At 37.8% G+C, this 18,278-nt stretch overlaps 1 pseudogene; it reads right to left on the bottom strand.

Annotated features, from left to right (window-relative positions):
* Nucleotides 1-821: 821 nt before the first annotated feature.
* Nucleotides 822-18,278, bottom strand: part of LOC107854839 — a 41,829-nt pseudogene continuing 24,372 nt past the window's right edge.

The following is an 18,278-nucleotide window of genomic DNA, read 5'->3' as shown; positions in this document are numbered from 1 at the left end:
TGTGGTTAAGCTTTTACAACCCAATGAACTAGAAATAGTTTGATTTACATGCTTATTAGTTGTTAGTTACTCTAACTATAATAGTTGAACAGATCAATAAATATCGGATGACTCTATCACCAAGATTAATCAAATAAAAGAAAAATCTAGGCACTTATCTTTGCTGGAAATTCGGACGTCTCTCCTTCATTTTCATCCACTTTACTGAATTCTAGACTACACAATTGGGTGCTTCAATTTATCCATTCCTTGATATCTCACAACCTCTCTACTTCAATGCTTTCAAGAGGTAGGGGTTAAGATATGCGTACACTTTAACCTCCCCAAAAGTCACTCATAAAATTTCATCGAATATGTCATTCTTATAATAAAATGAAGAACTTCAGAGGTTTATGTTTTCACTCACATGTAAGGATTATTGACTTTATAAGAGATCCATTCATTAAAAGAATCTAAACCACCAATACAAGGGGTTCCTTGCTCTTCGTCAGCCTGCCCTAATAGTGCCCCAAGCCAAATAAGAGAGACGAGAAGAATGCAGCTATCAAATCGGGATCAAAATTCTAACCTTCTCTTCTTATAGGAAATACGACACCAACAAAACCAATGCAATCCCACAAGGGGGGTGTGAGGAGGGTAGAATGTGCTCGGACCTTACCCCTATGTAAAGAGGCTGTTTTCCAAAAGACCCTTGTCTACCCTTTCCTATAGAAAATGACAATTGATAAGAAACAATTTGAGTAGATTCAAGAGAGAATATAGAAAGAGATAAACAACCAGATAGTTTATCATATGGCTGGTCAGAAAAGCCTAAATGCCTCGAAACTTTAGATGCATGATCCACAGCTGAGCTAAACTACTAACGATCCAAAAACCAGAAACTGTATAGCACCATCTGCAGATTTTGCAATAAACATTTACACGGAATGCGAGAAAATGAAGCCACAAAGCAATTTTGGTGACAACTATCTATACTTTCTGGGCATCCCGGCGATGACAGAAGATGCATATATCTAGTTTACAATGGCTCTCGTCAAATACTCCCAACTATCTGTAGCTTCAGCTAATTCATGTCACCACCAGAGAAGAAGAGTGCCATGCTCCTATGGATAATCAGCCCATCTAAACTTTCTCGGACAGCTTTGTGACTATCATGAATGCTTCTTGGTACTCCTTGCCATGTTAACTTTCTGCCAAATCCACCTACTTCAAGACTATACCTAAATCTTATTGCATCATCATCATCGCCCATAAAATGTATGAATGCAATGTATACAGGTGCTAATCCAAGGTTGAAAACCTCAAAGTGCAGACAGAACTGTTGATTGAAACAGTTGAAAACCTATTCCAGAAAAGAGCAAAAGAATTATTACCAACATGACCTTTTCATGCATCACATTACAGCCTGAACAATGTGAAAATCAACAAAAAAGACACTCATTTAACATGGATAAATGCTAGTTGGACACTTAATTGGTGCAAACAACCAAATTAATCATGCTCTTGTATGCCCTCATTTTCAACCAGAAAAGATAAAGCCAGACATCAAAGTATGAGCCTCGTAGCAGTAGCTAAATTACAAACAGGACGATGAATAATGAACCTAAAGTTATAGATGTAATAAAATATCATGTATACATCCTTTTCCTCCAAGTATCTAACAGGAGGCCAAGATCTAACTTTAAAGAGAGAAAAAAGTAACAGAAACAGCCCTTAGTTTCTCCCTTTTCACAGATGACAACTTGTTTCAATATTGAATTCGTTGTTTCTCTCATTAGTCCAAATCTTCCTGGAAGATAGATAGTGATTTCTAAGGAAAATTCTTTCGATGTTTAGATAAAACATGTGAGTCTTATTGAGATTTGGCCATCTCCCAAGAAAGGCTGTGCATCTTTAGGTTGTCGGTGAAGAAGCAGAACAGACGTCAAACTGAAAGTTTGTACTTCTTTTCCATATGCCGGCTTGAAAAAGGAATCTGTTGACTACGGAACCCACAACTGCTACCCTCTGGATGAGCATAGGATAAACCCCGCCTATGTGAAATAGCCTGCAAACAACATAGGATTGGTAAACTGGCACTGGGCAATCCCCATGCAACGATGGGCGAGGAGGAGGAGGAGAAGAGCTTGTAACACCCCGACATCTTCTTAGCTAAATTCCGTCCATGGAAAGTCTGAGCATTAAATGTTAGAATGATCTAAATTAATTTTCATGTGGAATTTCCTATATTTTAAACTTTCATTATGTAGATGACTGAATTAACTTTCCAACGATATAAGATTCGTCCAAAATGGACCCTCGGTGAAGAAGTTATGAATAATTTAAAGTTCCAGTTGTAAACATCATCATTTTGGTGTCTAGTGCGTCGCGGAGAGGGTCAAATTGACAATCGTCAAATTACAGTGGGGCTCCGCGATGGTGGCGCATCGCGGAGGCACTCAATTTCCCACTCGTCGAATTCCAGTGGACCATCGCGATTATGGCGCATTGCGGTGGAACCCAAAATCGAGTTTTTAAGTTCAAATTTTCAGTTCCGTTTAGGAGTCATTAAGGGTAATTTTGACTTTTCCCTAGTCTTTAAAACCATCCAAACAAAGGATTTAGGGTATATTTGAGCAACTTAACCCTACTTTCATTAAAATCATCAAGAATCCTCTCTAAAGCTTCAAACAAGAACTTCAAGAAACTCAAGATTCAACCGTGGGTTTTCAAAATCGATTGAAGATTCAAAATCCCTGGATCATAGGCTTCATGAAACACTCATTGTTTTCCTATTTTGTGGTACGCGGGGTTTACCTAAAAATTTCATGGGCATAGAAATCATGATTTTAAGAAAGGGGTTTACAGATTTATAAATACATTCATATTTTAGAAATCTTGAAGGTATTGTTTCGTTCTTTTGACCTTCACCAAATTTATTTAAAATTATATATACGTATGCATATGTTTTATGATTTTTGAATGAATTGAGAGCATTACGCACATGAATCCCTCTCTTGGTATGATTTTCCCAATTTTCTTATGATATGGATTATTTTGAATGTATCTTGAAAAGCATGATATGAAATATCTTGATTAATGCTACAAATTGATTTATGGTTTTGAATTCGAAAGATAGGGTTGTGCATATTGATAAATGTTTAAAATATTCATATAATGAAAGAGTGCATGATTTTTCCAAAAGCACAAAACACCATATGTTTGAACAATCTCAACATAGTTTTGACTTGTGTTCTCGGAACATGAAATATTTTATATTGTTTGCATGTTTGGGTGGTCTGAACTGAGTTTTAATAAAAGAATTATGCACGATGCATTATGGCTCAGAATTAGGACTTGCAAGTCTTGGTGTGATGACACCAATTCAGATTATGTCATGATAATTCATAATAGATTTAATGCATTGCCCAAAACCGTAATTTGACGACACGAGTTTATTTATTAGGCTGGCTTAGAGCTCTGTGTCATATCAGATTTAGGAACTCCAACCCTTGAGGCACACTTGGGTTGGGGGCTTCCCCGCTGAGTAAATGGCTGATTCCATACCGCCCGTGGAATATCAGAATTGTAGGGGAGTGCCACCTAACTCATAAGTAATATACAGATCAGAACTTGCATTGACAGGCAGGTTACATGTTTTTCATAAATGTGCCCATGTGTTTCGAAAGCTACTTGATGTATAATGTTTTGATAAAGTTGTTTCCCAAACTATTTTATTTACATATAAGCTTTGTTTTGGATTGCTTTGCATACCTGTACATCTATATTGTCCCCCCTCCTCCCTCCAAGTTCTGAGGCTCAGTCTAGGTGTTCAGAAAGGCAGTAGATTCATCAGAAAGAGTTGTAGTGATTATTTGTTGAGCCTTCTCTATTCCAGAAGGCCAGTCTTTTAAATTATTTCCCTTATTATCGTTTTGGTCTACTAGGGGCCTTGTCCTAATTTTCAAATAGTTGTTAGATTTTCTCGTGGTAGAGATTTTGCAGACTGAGTCAGATATTATTAGATGTAGTTGACTTTCAATTTTCATACTTATGCTGAATTCAGAATTGACCATGTTTCCATAGAAGATTATGTTTTCGTATCCTCTTTATTTATATGAATGTGTGCATGCTTACAAGATAGAGAGGGTTGTTCCGGGCCCTCAGGGTTTGGGATGTCCGTCACGGCCAGGCCCTAGTTCGGGTCATGACATACTTAGTATCAAAGCATGGTTAATGGTCCTAGGGTGTCTGCAAAATCGCTTCGGGTAGAGTCTTGTTTATGAGTGTGTAGTGCGCCACACTTATAAGAAGGAGGCTACTAGGCATTTAGGAATATTTCTCTTCTTTGTGATTTAGTTCGTGCCTTAGAGTCTAATCTGTCCCCTAATCAATGATCTCTTGCTTTTCAGAAAAACCAGTTATGCCTCCCCATCGCACCAACATTAATGCTCAAGAGGACGAAGTCCGTCCCTCTCATGGGATGAGGACACCTAATAGAGCTCACACTCTAGAACCTGTTCCTACTCCAGGAGTCCCTTCAGTCCCAACCAGTCTACCTAAGGCTTCTCGGACTAATGTTAACCGTCCCCCGACTACTCAGAGTGATATTTCGAATGCAGAATTCAGACAATCTATTCATTTTCTAATACAACTGGTGCTAATCAGGCCCAACGATCAAAAGATATTGGGTATGCACCTGTTATATCTGAAGCTAATAGGGTGGGTCAGTTCATGAGAATGAACCTGCCTAAGTTTATTGGAACTAAGGTAGAAGAAAATTTGCAAGAGTTAGACGAAATAGAAAAGATTTTCAAAGTGATGCATGTGGATCAGGTGGAAGGTATTGACCTAGTGGCATACCAGCTAAAGGATGTAGCGAACTAATGGTATAATGAGTGGGAAGAGGCGAAGGGTGACAGTGCTGAGCCCACAGTGTGGGACGAGTTTGTGGAAGCTTTTCTTGACCGGTTGTTTCCTCTAGAGTTGATGGAATCTAAAATGAAGGAGTTCATGAACCTTAAGCAGGGTAAGATAAGTGTTCAGGAGTATACTTTGAAGTTTAATCAGCTAGCCCGTTATTCTCCTGAGATGACGAGCAGTATGAGGGCCCGAATTAAGAAGTTTGCTTTCACCCTTTCAGATGATCTGGTGCTTGAATTTTAAGGGGCGATGATAAATAGGGAATTAGACTTTGCTAGGCTGACATTCCATATGCAGTAGGTTGAGGAGAAGAAGAAGAAGATAGCTGAGTCTAAAGAGAAGGATAAGATAGCTGAGTCTAAAGAGAAGGATAGGCAGGCGAAGAGAGCCAGATCAGCAGATCAGAACCCCAGTCAGCAACAGGGTGGTAATTGGTGTAACAAACAGCAAAAGAAGAAGTTTTGGATCAAGGCATAGTCTGCAGCTAGCGCCCCATTGGCCAGACCTCTAGTTGATAGACAATCTCAGAGTTTTTAGGCCAGTCAAGGACCCAGAGCTCAGGATACTCAATCGCAAGGTAGTGTGGCTCAACAGTACCATTCTTATCCATGATGTGAGACTTATGGTAGGCATCATCCGGGAAGGTGTCAGTTAGGCTCGTCGGTCTATTATTCATGCGGTCAGACAGGCCACTTCCAGAGAAAATATCCCTGTGCTAGGAGGAATGTTGGTGGAGCTAAGTCTCAGGCAAACTCTTCTGCACCACCACCACCTCAAAAGGGCACCAATTTAGCTGCCGGGAGCGATCGCAACTGGCTGTATGCTCTAACTAATCGCCAGGAGGCGAAAGCCTCGCCAGACACAGTCACTGGTACGTTACAAATCTTTTTCTGTGAGGCATATGTATTGCTTTATCCAGGGTATACCTTATTTTATGTGACCCCATATGTGGCTGTTGGTTTTGGGTTTGAACCCAATGTGATTGCTGAACCTTTATTTGTTTCCACTCCAGTGGGAGATTCAATTATGGCTAGAAGGGTGTACAAAAATTGTGTTGTGTCTATTCTTAGTAGGGATACTGTAGCAGACCTCATAGAACTTGATATGGTTTCTTTTGATGCTATCCTAGGGATGGACTGGCTCCATCGGTGTTATGCCACACTAGACTATAGGACCCGAAAGGTTACCTTTTTTTTTTTGAATGAGCCAGCAATAAATTGGGAGGGGCATTCCTTAGCACCTATAGGGCATATCATATCTTATTTCATAGCCTGTAAACTTATTTCCAAGGGTTGCTTGTACCATCTTATTTGGGTTAAAGATTCTAATGCCGAAAGTCTCCCCCTTCAGTCTGTCCCAGTAGTAAATGAATTCCCAAAAGTTTTTCCAAATGATCTCCCAGGAATTCCACCTGATAAGGAGATAGATTTTGGCATTGATGTGTTGCTAGATACCCTTCCTATTTTTGTTCCGTTGTATGGAATGGCACCTACAGAGTTAAAAGTGTTGAAAAAAAACTAGTAGATCTCCTAAATAAGGGTTTTATCAGACCTAGTGTTTGTCCTTGGGGTGCACATGTACTCTTCGTGCGAAAGAAAGATGGTTCCCTGCATATGTCCATAGATTACCGCCAGTTGAATAAGGTCACAGTGAAAAATAAATATCCTCTTTTTAGAATCGATGACCTTTTTTGATCAGCTTTAGGGTTCTAAGTGTTTTTCAAAAATAAACCTTCGTTCGGGATATCATCAGTAGAACGTTAGGGAGTCAGACAATTCGAAAAAAGCCTTCCGAACTAGATATGGGCATTATGAATTCTTAGTCATGTCCTTTGGGTTAACGACACCCCTACAACTTTCATGAACCTAATGAATAGGGTCTTTCGTCAGTTCCTAGACTTTTTTGTCATAGTTTTTATTGATGACATCTTGGTTTACTCTAAAAGTGAGGAGGACCATGCCAATCACCTCCGCACTGTTCTTCAGACCCTCAAAGATCATAAGTTGTATTGCTTTCTTGGGGCACATTGTGTCCAGTGAAGGGATTAAGGTTGATCCCCAAAAGATTGAGGTAGTAAAGAAATGGCCCAGACCTATGACTCCAACTAACATTCGAAGTTTCTTGGGTTTGGCAGGGTATTACCGGGGGTTTGTATAGAGTTTCTCATCTATAGTTGCTCCACTTACTAAGTTGAATCAGAAGAAGGTAAAGTTTTAATGGTCTGATTCTTATGAGAATAGTTTTGAGAAGTTGAAAGACAAGTTGACTACGACTCCTGTTTTGACCCTTCTGGAAGGTACAGAGGTTTTTGTTGTGCACTATGATGCATCCCATGTGGGACTTGGGTGTGTACTTACGCAGCACGAAAAGGTGGTGGCTTATGCATCTAGGCAGTTAAAGGTGTATAAGCGGAACTACCCCACTCATGATTTGGAATTAGCAGCCGTGGTGTTTGCACTTAGAATTTAGAGGCATTATCTTTATGGGGTGCATGTTGATATTTTCACTGATCATAAGAGTTTATAGTATGTTTTCTCGCGGAAAGAACTAAATTTCAGGCAAAGGCATTGGTTAGAGCTTTTGAAAGACTATGACATGAGCCTTCACTATCATCCGAATAAGGAAAATGTGGTAGCTGACGCCCTCAACAGATTGTCTTTGGGCAGTCTTTCTCATGTTGAGAAAGGGAAGAGAGAGATGGTGAAAGATATTCACCGACTTGCAAATCTAGGAGTGCTACTCTTCGATTCCAAAGATGGGGGAATGGTTGCTCATGAGATAGCTACGTCTTCCCTTTGTGCGGAAGTTAAAAAGAAGCAAGTTGAAGATCATATCTTGATGCAAATTAAGAATGATGTGGGTCAGTAGAAGGTGATGTCATTTGTGATCGGTGGTGATGGTATTTTGAGATACTAGGGTAGATTATGTGTACCAGATATGGATGATTTGCGGAATAAAATCCTTGACGGAGCTCACACTTCGAGGTATGTTGTTCACCCAGGCTCTACTAAGATGTACCAGGATCTAAAATCTTTGTATTGGTTGAATAATATGAAGCATGATATGGTTAACTTTTTTTCCAAGTGTTTGAATTATCAACAAGTTAAAGTAGAACACATGAGGCCAGGTAGTTCTTCCCAAGAGATATATTTGCCCTTGTAGAAGTGAGATATTTTTAATATGGACTTTATTATAGGGCTCCTGAAGTCCCAAAACCAGTATGATTCTATTTGGGTGACTGTAGATAGACTGACCAAGTTAGCCCATTTTCTGCCTGTCAGGACTAACTATTTGGGAGAGGATTATGCCAAGTTGTTCATTGCAAAAATAGTTCATTTTCATGGTGCGCCTGTGTCCAACATATCCGATTGAGGTACACAGTTATCTTTTTAGTTTTAGAGATCTTTCCAGAAAGGATTAGGTACCCAAGTGAACCTAAGCACTGCTTTTCACCCTTAGACTGATGGGCACGCCAAACGCACCATTCATACCCTTGAGGACATGTTGAGGGCCTGTGTGGTTGATTTTAAAGGTAGTTGGGTAGAGCACTTGCCATTGATAGAGTTCGCGTATAATAACAGCTTCCATTCCAGTATTAAGATGGCACCATTTGAGGCACTGTATGGAAAAAGATGTAGGTCTCCTATAAGATGGTATAAAGTAGGTGAGATGCAAATGTTTGGGCCCGATCTTATTCATCAGACAATGCAGGATGTAAAAGTCAGTGGAGAATGACTTAAGATGGCTCAGAGTCATCAGAAATCTTATGTTGATGTTAGGAGAAGAGATTTAAAGTTTGAGGTCAGTGAATAGGTATTTCTAAAAGTTTCTCTGGAGTCATGCGATTTGGGAAGAAAGGTAAATTAAGTCCTTGCTATATAGAACCATATCATATTTTGAGGAGAATAGGTGGTGTTGTGTATGAGTTAGAATTTCCTGCCATTTTAGGTTCTGTCCATCCGGTATTTCACATATCCATGTTGAAGAAATGCATTGGAGGCCATTCTTTGGTGTTACCTATAGAAGAGATCAAGGTGACAGTCTCCTTATCATATGAAGAGGAACCTATTACAATCCTAGATCGTCAGGTCTGGAAGTTGAGAAGTAAAGAAATAGTTTCAATTAAGGTGTTGTGGAGAAATCAAAAAGTTGAAGAAGCCACTTGGGAATCAGAGGATGACACGAGAGCAAGATACCCACACCTTTTTGGCCCAGTAGATGACAGAGTTGAAGGTACAACCCTTACCTTAATCTTTTAATGCTTTAGTATGCTTGGAATCATGCTTGTCTGTTTTCCGCATCATCATTCGAGGACGAATAATCCAAAGGGGGGATATTATAACACCCCGACGTCTTCTTAGCTAAATTTGGTCCATAAAAAGTCTGAGCATTAGATTTTAGAATGATCTAAATTAATTTTCATATAGAATTTCCTAGATTTCAACCTTTCATTATGTAGATCACTGAATTAGCTTTCCAATGATATAATATTCGTCCAAAATGGACCCTCAATGAAGAAGTTATGAATAATTTAAAGTTCCAGACGTAAACATCATCATTTTGGTGTCTAGCGCATTGCGGAGAGGGTCAAATTGACAATCTTCAAATTACACTGGGGTTCCGCGATGATGGTACATCGTGGAGGAACTCCATTTCCCACTCGTTAAATTCCAGTGGACCACCACGATTGTGCTGCGTTGCGGTGGCACCCGAAATTGGGTTTTTAAGTTCAAATTTTCAATTCCATTTAGGAGTCATTAAGGGTAATTTTGACTTTTTGCTAGACTTCAAAACCGTCCAACAAAGGATTTAGGATATGTTTGAGCAACTTAACCCTACTTTCATCAAAATCATCAAGAATCCTGTCTAGAGCTTCAAACAAGAACTTCAAGAAACTCAAGATTCAATCGTGGGTTTTCAAAATTGATTGAATATTCGAAATCCCCAGATCATAGGCTTCAAGAAACATCCATTGTTTTCCTATTTTGAGGTACGCGGGGTTTTTCTAAAAATCTCATGGGCATAGAAATCATGATTTTAAGAAAGGGGTTTACAGATTTATGAATACATTTATATTTTAGAAATCTTGACGTATTGGTTTTGTCTTTTGACCTTTCCCAAATCGATTTGAAATTATAGATATGTATGCGTATGTTTTATGATTTATGAATGAATTGAGAGCATGATGCACATGAATCCCTCTCTTGGTATGATTTTCCCAATTTTCTTATGATATGGATTGTTTTGAATGTATCTTGAAAAGCATGATATGAAATATCTTGTTTAATGATACAAATTGATTAAAGGTTTTGAATTAAAAAGAGAGGGTTGTTCATATTGATAAATTTTTAAAATATTCATATAATGAAAGAGTGCATGATTTTGCTAAAAGAACATGACCACCAAGTGTTTGAACAATCTCAGCATAGTTTTGACTTGAGTTCTCGGAACATGAAATCTTTTATATTGTTTGCATGTTTGGGTGGTATGAACTGGGTTTTAATGAAAGAATTATGTATGATGCATTATGGATCAGAAATCGGACTTGCAATTCTTGGAATGACAACACCAATTCAGATTATGCCATGATAATTCAGAACAGATTTAATGCACGTTTGAAATAAGACTTTTCAGATGTTAAAACTAGAAACATGCATGATTTAGAAAAGGATAAAATTGGGCATAAAGAGAGTTTAGGTGGTTCCCCAAAGAAGGCATGAGTATCAAACAACTCATCGCTCAAAACTGTGATTTGCCGATACGGGTTTATTTATTACACTGTCTTAGAGCCCTGTGGCGTACCAGATTCAAGAACTCCAATCCTTGCAGCACACTTAGGTTAGGGGCTTCCCTACCAAGTAAATGAAGGATTTCATACTGCCCATGGATTATCAGAATTGTAGGGAAGTGCCACCAAACTCAGAAGTAATATACAAATTAAAACTTGCATTGATAGGTAGGTTACATGTTTTTCAAAAATGAACCCATGTTTTTTGAAAGCCGCTTGATGTATAATGTTTTGACAAAGTTTTTTACCAAACTATTTTATTTACATATAAGCTTTATTTTGCATTGCTTTGTATACGAGTACATCTTTATTGACCCCCCTTCCCCCTCCAGGTTCTAAGGCTCAGTTTAGGGGTCCAGAAAGGCAGTAGATTCGTTAGACAGAGTTACAATGATTAGTTAGTGAGCCTTCTATATTCCAGAAGGCCCATCTTTAATATTATGTCCCTTATTATCATTTTGGTCTACTGGGGCTTTGTCCCAGTTTTAAGACAGTTGTTAGATTTTTCTGTAGTAAAGATTTCGCAGACTGAGTCATATGTTATTAAATGTAGTTGATTTTTAATTTTTATACTTATGTTGAATTCAAAATTGACCATGTTTTCGTAGCAGATTATGTTTCTGCATTTTCTTTATTTATATAAATATGTGCATGCTTACCAAATAGAGAGGGACGTTCCGGGCCCCCAGGGTTTGGGATGTCCATCACGGCCAGGCCCTAGTTCAATTCATGACAAAGCTTTTGAGAGGTTTTGGGTGAGGTGGTGACAGGAATTTAGAGCTCAGAGAAGCATTTCTTAGGAGGGGATTTCAATGGGCCCATCAGGTTATTATCGAGAAGCTATGACGATGTGCATAGAGGCTTTGGTTTTATGGTAAGAAAAAAAGGAGGGGCCTCACTTTTGGATTTTTCTCGGGCCTTTGGGTTGGTGGTAGTGAATTTGAGTTTCCCGAAGAAGGAGGAACATCTGATTACCTTTCAAAGTTCGGTGGCCAAACTCCGATAGGGTTTCTGCTTCTTAGAAAGGGTGATAGAGCATTGTGTAAAGACTGTAAGGTCATATCTACTGAGAATATTTTGACTCAACATAAGTTTTTGGTGATGGACTTTGAATTCAAGAAGGGAAGAAAGTAGAGAGTGGGGAGGATCGACCCAAAATTATGAGAGGTAGCTTGACTCTATCCAACGCTCTAGAGATAAGAGAGTGCTTGGTGGCTTCCTACGCGTATAGATCCGAACCAAATAATTCCTCGTTAATTCATGTTCCATGTCTTTATCCTAATATGGGAAGTTCTTTCAAAGTGAAAAATGTTCATAGAAACCACCTAGAGCAAAGTTGAACTAAGAATCTTTGATTCGTCTAAAGTTTGGTATTTGATTCTACAAGGGTCTACTTTGAACGTGTATAACTTTTGATATACATGGAATTTTCAGATTAATACCCACCAAATTTTAGATAATTGAGTCAGCTTCCAATGATACCAATTTTTCCTTAATCCAACACCCGATCAAAATGTTATGACATTTTTGTGAGAGGCAGTGAGGGCACGCGATAATCCTGTGCTGCATGTCTTAGAGCACCAGAGTGGAGCGAACGTCGTGGGCTCCACTCACCCGGACTAAGGACTTACCGCCTGGTCCATTCCAATGCTGTTTTCAACTTTTTAGGGTCAAGGAGCACTTTGGTCCTTTCCCCTCAACCCCAAACATCCAAAGGGCAATTTTTATCACCCAAAGGGAAAATATTTGCACATTTTCTTAAACATCAACTAACCAAAACCCCTCCGTTTCCCCAAAAATGAAATCCAAAATTCTTTTCTCCAAGAATCCAAGGAATTTAAGCCTTTCAATCCAAAATTTCCCAAAAAAAGTGTCAAGATTAAAGTTCTATTCCTCATCTAAGGAACATAAGGTATGTGGGACTATCCTCAAACCCCATGGGCACAAATTTTTATGTTTTTCTCATATATAATGATTTATAATTATATGGTCAATTAAGGGTTTTGAAGATTGTTTTGCAAAGCATGCTATTAATTCATTTTGATGAAAATATATGTATTGTTTCAGACCCTCTTCGTGGTAATCAAGATTTTAATCCCTTATGTATATACATAGATAGTTTTGAATTTCTAATTGAGAGAATGAACAATGAATTCCTTCTCTTGTTATAAATTATAGTGTTTATTTGTAATGTGAGTGATTTTGAATGCATGAACTAAGGTTTTAAAAAGTAAGCTTCTTAATATCATGGTGTTTGGCATGTTTTACGATATGTTGAGGGGGATTTGTCTTGCTATAACTACATTCTTGCTTTAAAAGGGAAGAGTTGCATGTGATTTAATAAATTAACATGACCACCGCATTTTTAAGTCTTGCAAAAGAGGATAATTGCATAAGTTTTCTTGAGATTTCAAAGTGATGACTTTCTTGTGATACTACAAATCTTAGGTTGTCATATGAATGTTTTTTAATTGGATGGGTTATGAAATTGATATGATATTGACTTGCAAGTCAGAGTATGATGATACCCGGTGATGACGTGCCTTTAATAGAATAAGTATTGATCGTTTTGTAAGTATGAAGCATGCTTTCGAAGAACTAAAACTTGGGCATAAGAGAGCTAATTTGTTACCCGAAGAAGGCATTTGAGTGTAAAGGGCTCATCATTGGAAATCGTAGTTGCTGATATGCATATTATCCCGAAAGGGGGATTATGTGGACACCATGTAAGGGTGATGCAATGGTATACTTGTAAGGGGGTATACAAACTTATTAAAACTCCAATCCTTGCAGCACACTTAGATTTGAGGCTTGGTCATCGAGTCAAGGGCGGATTCTATATAGCCCATAGAATTAGAAACTGTAGGGTGTACCAATTAGCTCAGAAGAATAACAAGGTGCTGATTCATGATTTGAAAGAAAGCATTTGAAATTTTAAATTATGCCATGTGTTTTACTTATCCTATAGTTAATGCTTTATAAAATGATCTCATCTATGTTGATAAATAAAAGATGTTATTTTGGATTATTTCACATATTAGTGCAAATATATTGACCCCCTATATTTCAGGATCTGAGGCTCAGTCCCGGGGTCTTGCTAACCAGTAGATTGGTGTGTTCAATATTTGCACCAATATTCCAAAAGGCCTGGTTTATAAGATACTTTTCTTTTATTTTGGTGCATTGTCCGACTGGGGACTTGTCACAATTTTTACACAAATATTGGTTCTTGTATTGTTATAGATTTCGCAGACTAGTGTCATATGTTTTTGAATGTTATGAACTTGATTTTGTATTGTTTAGTTGGATTAAGAGATTGGTCGTATTTCTATTTTATTATGTTTTCCGCACTTTCTTATAAATATATGAATTATTCATATGATTGCTAGTTAGAAGAGATCTCGGATCTTTGTGGTTTGGGATGCTCGTCACGGCTAGGGCCTTGGCTTGGGTCATGACACTAAGAAGGTAGATTATGTAAAGTTGGTTGAAAATAAGGATGAAGAGGACAAGTGGGTGAATAGGGAGAAGTATAAGTTAGCTAGGAAGGAGGCTAAGTTAGCGGTCACGACAGTTAAAATGATTTTCAAGAGCTTGTATGCAAAATTAGACGAGAAAGGCGCGGAAAAAAAGTTGTTTAGTCTTGCCAAGGCTGGGGAGCGGAGGGACCATGACCTAGACCAATTAAAGTTCATCGAGAGAAGGATGGCAAAGTAATGGTATAGGATCTTCACATTAGGAGAAGATAATCTTATTTCCATAGGCTCTCGAACGACAGGTGGGACAAAGACATTGTGTTAAGGGACTTAGATCACCTTAAGAGGTGTCTTGACTATGATTATTGTAGACATATTTAAGGTTGATTAGGTAAAGGGTTCTAATTATAGAAGGGAGACTAGGCCAGACGAGATTCTAATGGTTTTTGGAAGAGCACCGATGGGGCAGGTATGAAATGACTGAATGAGTTGTTTAATGTCATATTTAGGATGGTGAAGATGCCTGAAGCTTGAGGATGGAGTGCGATGATTCCTTTATACAATAACTAGAGTGACATTTAGAGTTGTGACAACTATAGGGTTATCAAGTTTTTGAGTCACACTAGAACTGTTTAAGAAGAGGTGGTGGAGTTGAGGTTAAGGGGGATCACGACTATTTTTTAAAATCAATTTGGATTTATGCCCGGTTGTTCAACTATCGAGACTATTTATCTAGTAGGAGACTAGTGGAGCAATATACGGAGAGGAAGAGAGACTTACACATAATGTTCATTGATCTGGAAAAGGTATATGACAACAGTCCCATGAAGGTTCTTTGGAGATGCTTGAAGGATAGAGGTTTTTTGATGGTGTACACTAGGTCAATTAAGGACATATACGATGAAGTGAATACCCATGTAAGGTTGGGGGGAGATTTACAGAACTTTTCTATTTTGACAGGGTTACACCAGGGATCGACTCTTAGCTTATTTTTATCTGCCTTTCTGATGGATGTTTTGACGTGGCATGTTCAATGAAGGTGCCTTAATGCTTATATGTTGATGATGTAGTTCTGATTGATGAGACCCAAGAGGTGTCAATAATAAATTAGAGGTTTAGATACAAACCAAGAGTATAAAGGGTTTAGGTTGAGCAAGACCTATACACAGTACTTGGAGTGTAAGTTTAGTGAGATGACGCATGAGGCTGACGTGGTAGTGAAGCGGGATTTGATATAAGTACGACCACGAAGATGGAAGCATGTGAGAATGTAATGAACCCAGGGCTTGTAGTGTACGAGTAAAGGACTTAAAACACACCAAGCCGAACCTAATCTCCCACTTGGAGTGTAAAGAGGAGCATTGGAACACAACAAGGCAGCCCCTAAATACACTTGAAGGGAGCGTAGCTCTTAAATGGGCATTTTGGACATTTTATATTTTATTTTTAACCTAGTATAAATAGAATATTGTAGGGCTTTTAGACTTAGATTATTCATGATGTTGTAAGTTTTGAAACACAAAGAAACACAAGTCCTCTCTCCTTGAGTCACTAAAATTGAAATTAGGCATAGAGATTGTGGAATCACTCTTGTTGATCTCATGGCTTGGAATCAACCTTGTGTCTTCGTAAAAGATAGGTGAACATTGTGTGTAGTGTTAAGGGTCCAAGAGTGGAATATGCTCTTGGGTTCTTAAGATTATACCTTCATTAAGACTGTCTAACTATCCCTTTACTTTTATTGTAATCTTGTAGTAGTTTGTGTTCTTGTAACCGTTTCTACCTCTTGTTAGTAAAACCGTGTGTTGTTCCTATCTTGTTATTGTTGTCCATCTCGCCATATTGTTTCTGTTTTGGTGTATGTATACCTTAAATATCTTGTTATTATTGTGTTTTCATTGTTGTTGTAGTGAATCCGAGAGTGGTCATCAAAGGGGTCCTCGGTTCTTCAAACTTGTTGACTGATTTGGTGTTTGTTTTGTGTTTTCCTTGTGATTTTTGTATCATTTGGAATCAGAGAATGTCTTGATCTTGTTCCTACAAGATCAATCTTGGGCTTGCTTGATAGAAAATTCAAAAAAAAAAAGTGTTAGAAAACTAAAAAATTAAAAAGAAGCAAATCTATCCATTTTGTGTTCTTGGCTGAAATTGTGTTATTGTTGTGTCTTGGCTGAGATTTTTACTTGTTTTGTTGTTTCTAGTGTTAGTTTGCTTCATCACTAACACTCTTGAGTCTAAATCTAAGTTTGATCTTACATTGTTGGTGTTGTTTTTTTAAACATAGGGCTTGGCCAAATTGTTGTTGAAACATTATTTTGATGGACTGTTTTGGCCTTGTGGTCTTCATCTTGTTGTTGTTCTAAGCTTGTCCACGTTATATTGTTTTTCATTGGTGGCCTAAGAACCATTTTGTTGAAATTGTAGTTGTCTTGGCCAAGTGTTGAAGATATTGTATTGTGAAAATTGGAAGATGGCCATGTGAAAATTGTGGTATTTTTGGTAATTGTTGTTGGTTGTTCTTGGTGATTGTTGATGTTGTTCTTGAATTTCTTCACAACCTTCATATATTTTTAATATAAAGTGAACATTGGATCTATAAAGGTGAAGGAAAAAAGGGTGAAGCTTTGTTAGTCTTGAAAGACTTACCATCACTCATCAAATAGTCAATCACATCTCAACCACTTTCCAACAACTTTCCATAAAACAAGGGTTCATGTTATAAGGAGAAGTACAAGAAAGTCAAAGTCTTGAAAACTTGAATTTGAAAAGGCTCCAAGACTTGTTTTAATTTCCCTCTTTAAAATAAATTTCACCAATTCCTAAATTGTAAATTTACCAAGACTTGAGATTGGACAACAAAAATTGTTAGAAATCGCAACCAATTATGTTTTTCAATGTCATCATTATTACTATTCATGCAACAATTTTGGATCAAATTTCAGATTTTATTAGTTTCTTTTTATTGTTCCGTAGTTTCATTTGATTGGTGCGAATGCTAACTGACAATCTAGTAAACTCCTACTAGATTGTAAATAAGTTTTGTGTCCGTTTGTTCATGTTAACGTTCTTTGTGTGCTTTTCTGTTTTGTGAATTCATTGTATCTTTTTGGTTCAAGTCCGTAAGAAAATTTTATTTGAGTCAACTCTAACGAAAATCTATTCCGGACCAAGGTGGACTCCTTCCTCAATCACTCACAAAGTACAAGCCGGCTTTCAACACTTGTAAAATCAAGTGTGAGGTAAAAATTGAGAGTGAGAGTGTGGTGAGACATTTTTTAGCTAACAAGTTTGTTTGTTTTATTGTTCATTGTTATCTTTTCATTTAGGTACCATGGCTGCCACCAATCTCGATGCCACATTTGACCGCATCACCGATAATATTGAAGACATGAAATGGCACGTTGAAAGGCTACGCCAATTGGTATCCACACTTATCCTAACAAATCCAAAACCTAAGGTCCAAACACCTTGTGGTGAGATCTTCCTGAAGGAAGTTGCTGCCCAAACTTGTGAAGGACTTTCACACCAAGGTAAAGATGAACATACTCATGAATGTCAATGTAAAACATCTCTCTCTTACACTTTGGTACATATGGATGATGAATGTGTGACTAATAAGCCTTTGAGTGTGAATAGTAGCTTACCTATGTATGAGTATATTGATTCCTTACCACTTATAAATAATGTAAATATTGTGCGAGTGGATACACTAGTTTATCCTATACATGACCGAATCGACTCTTCTAGTAAGATCGATTTATGTCCACCAAGTGTTGAAGCTATTGTGTTGAATGAAAGTATATCTTCGTATGAAAATTATGTTGACCAACTTGTGTGTAAAACTTGTCATCACTTGAGAATATGTGTGATGTGATTAATGAGTCTCAAGTGAGTTAGGAATTCAAAAATGTTGGACAAGAAAAATGGAGTGAACTCGTGAGCCTATGTTGTTGTAAGGATTCTAATGTTTGCTTGGCTCATAGGGTTAATAATGTGCTTGACATATCTTTGGAATTTGATAATGATTCCTTAGAGAGTGAAAGTTCCAAATCTGTCCATGGGTTAGATCATTCACTCTTTAGGTATAATGTCTTGTTTGAAGATAGTTTAAA

This window comes from Capsicum annuum, chromosome 1, assembly GCF_002878395.1.
Source record: "Capsicum annuum cultivar UCD-10X-F1 chromosome 1, UCD10Xv1.1, whole genome shotgun sequence".
NCBI lineage: Eukaryota > Viridiplantae > Streptophyta > Magnoliopsida > Solanales > Solanaceae > Capsicum > Capsicum annuum.
This window is presented reverse-complemented; position numbering and strand designations above follow the sequence as displayed.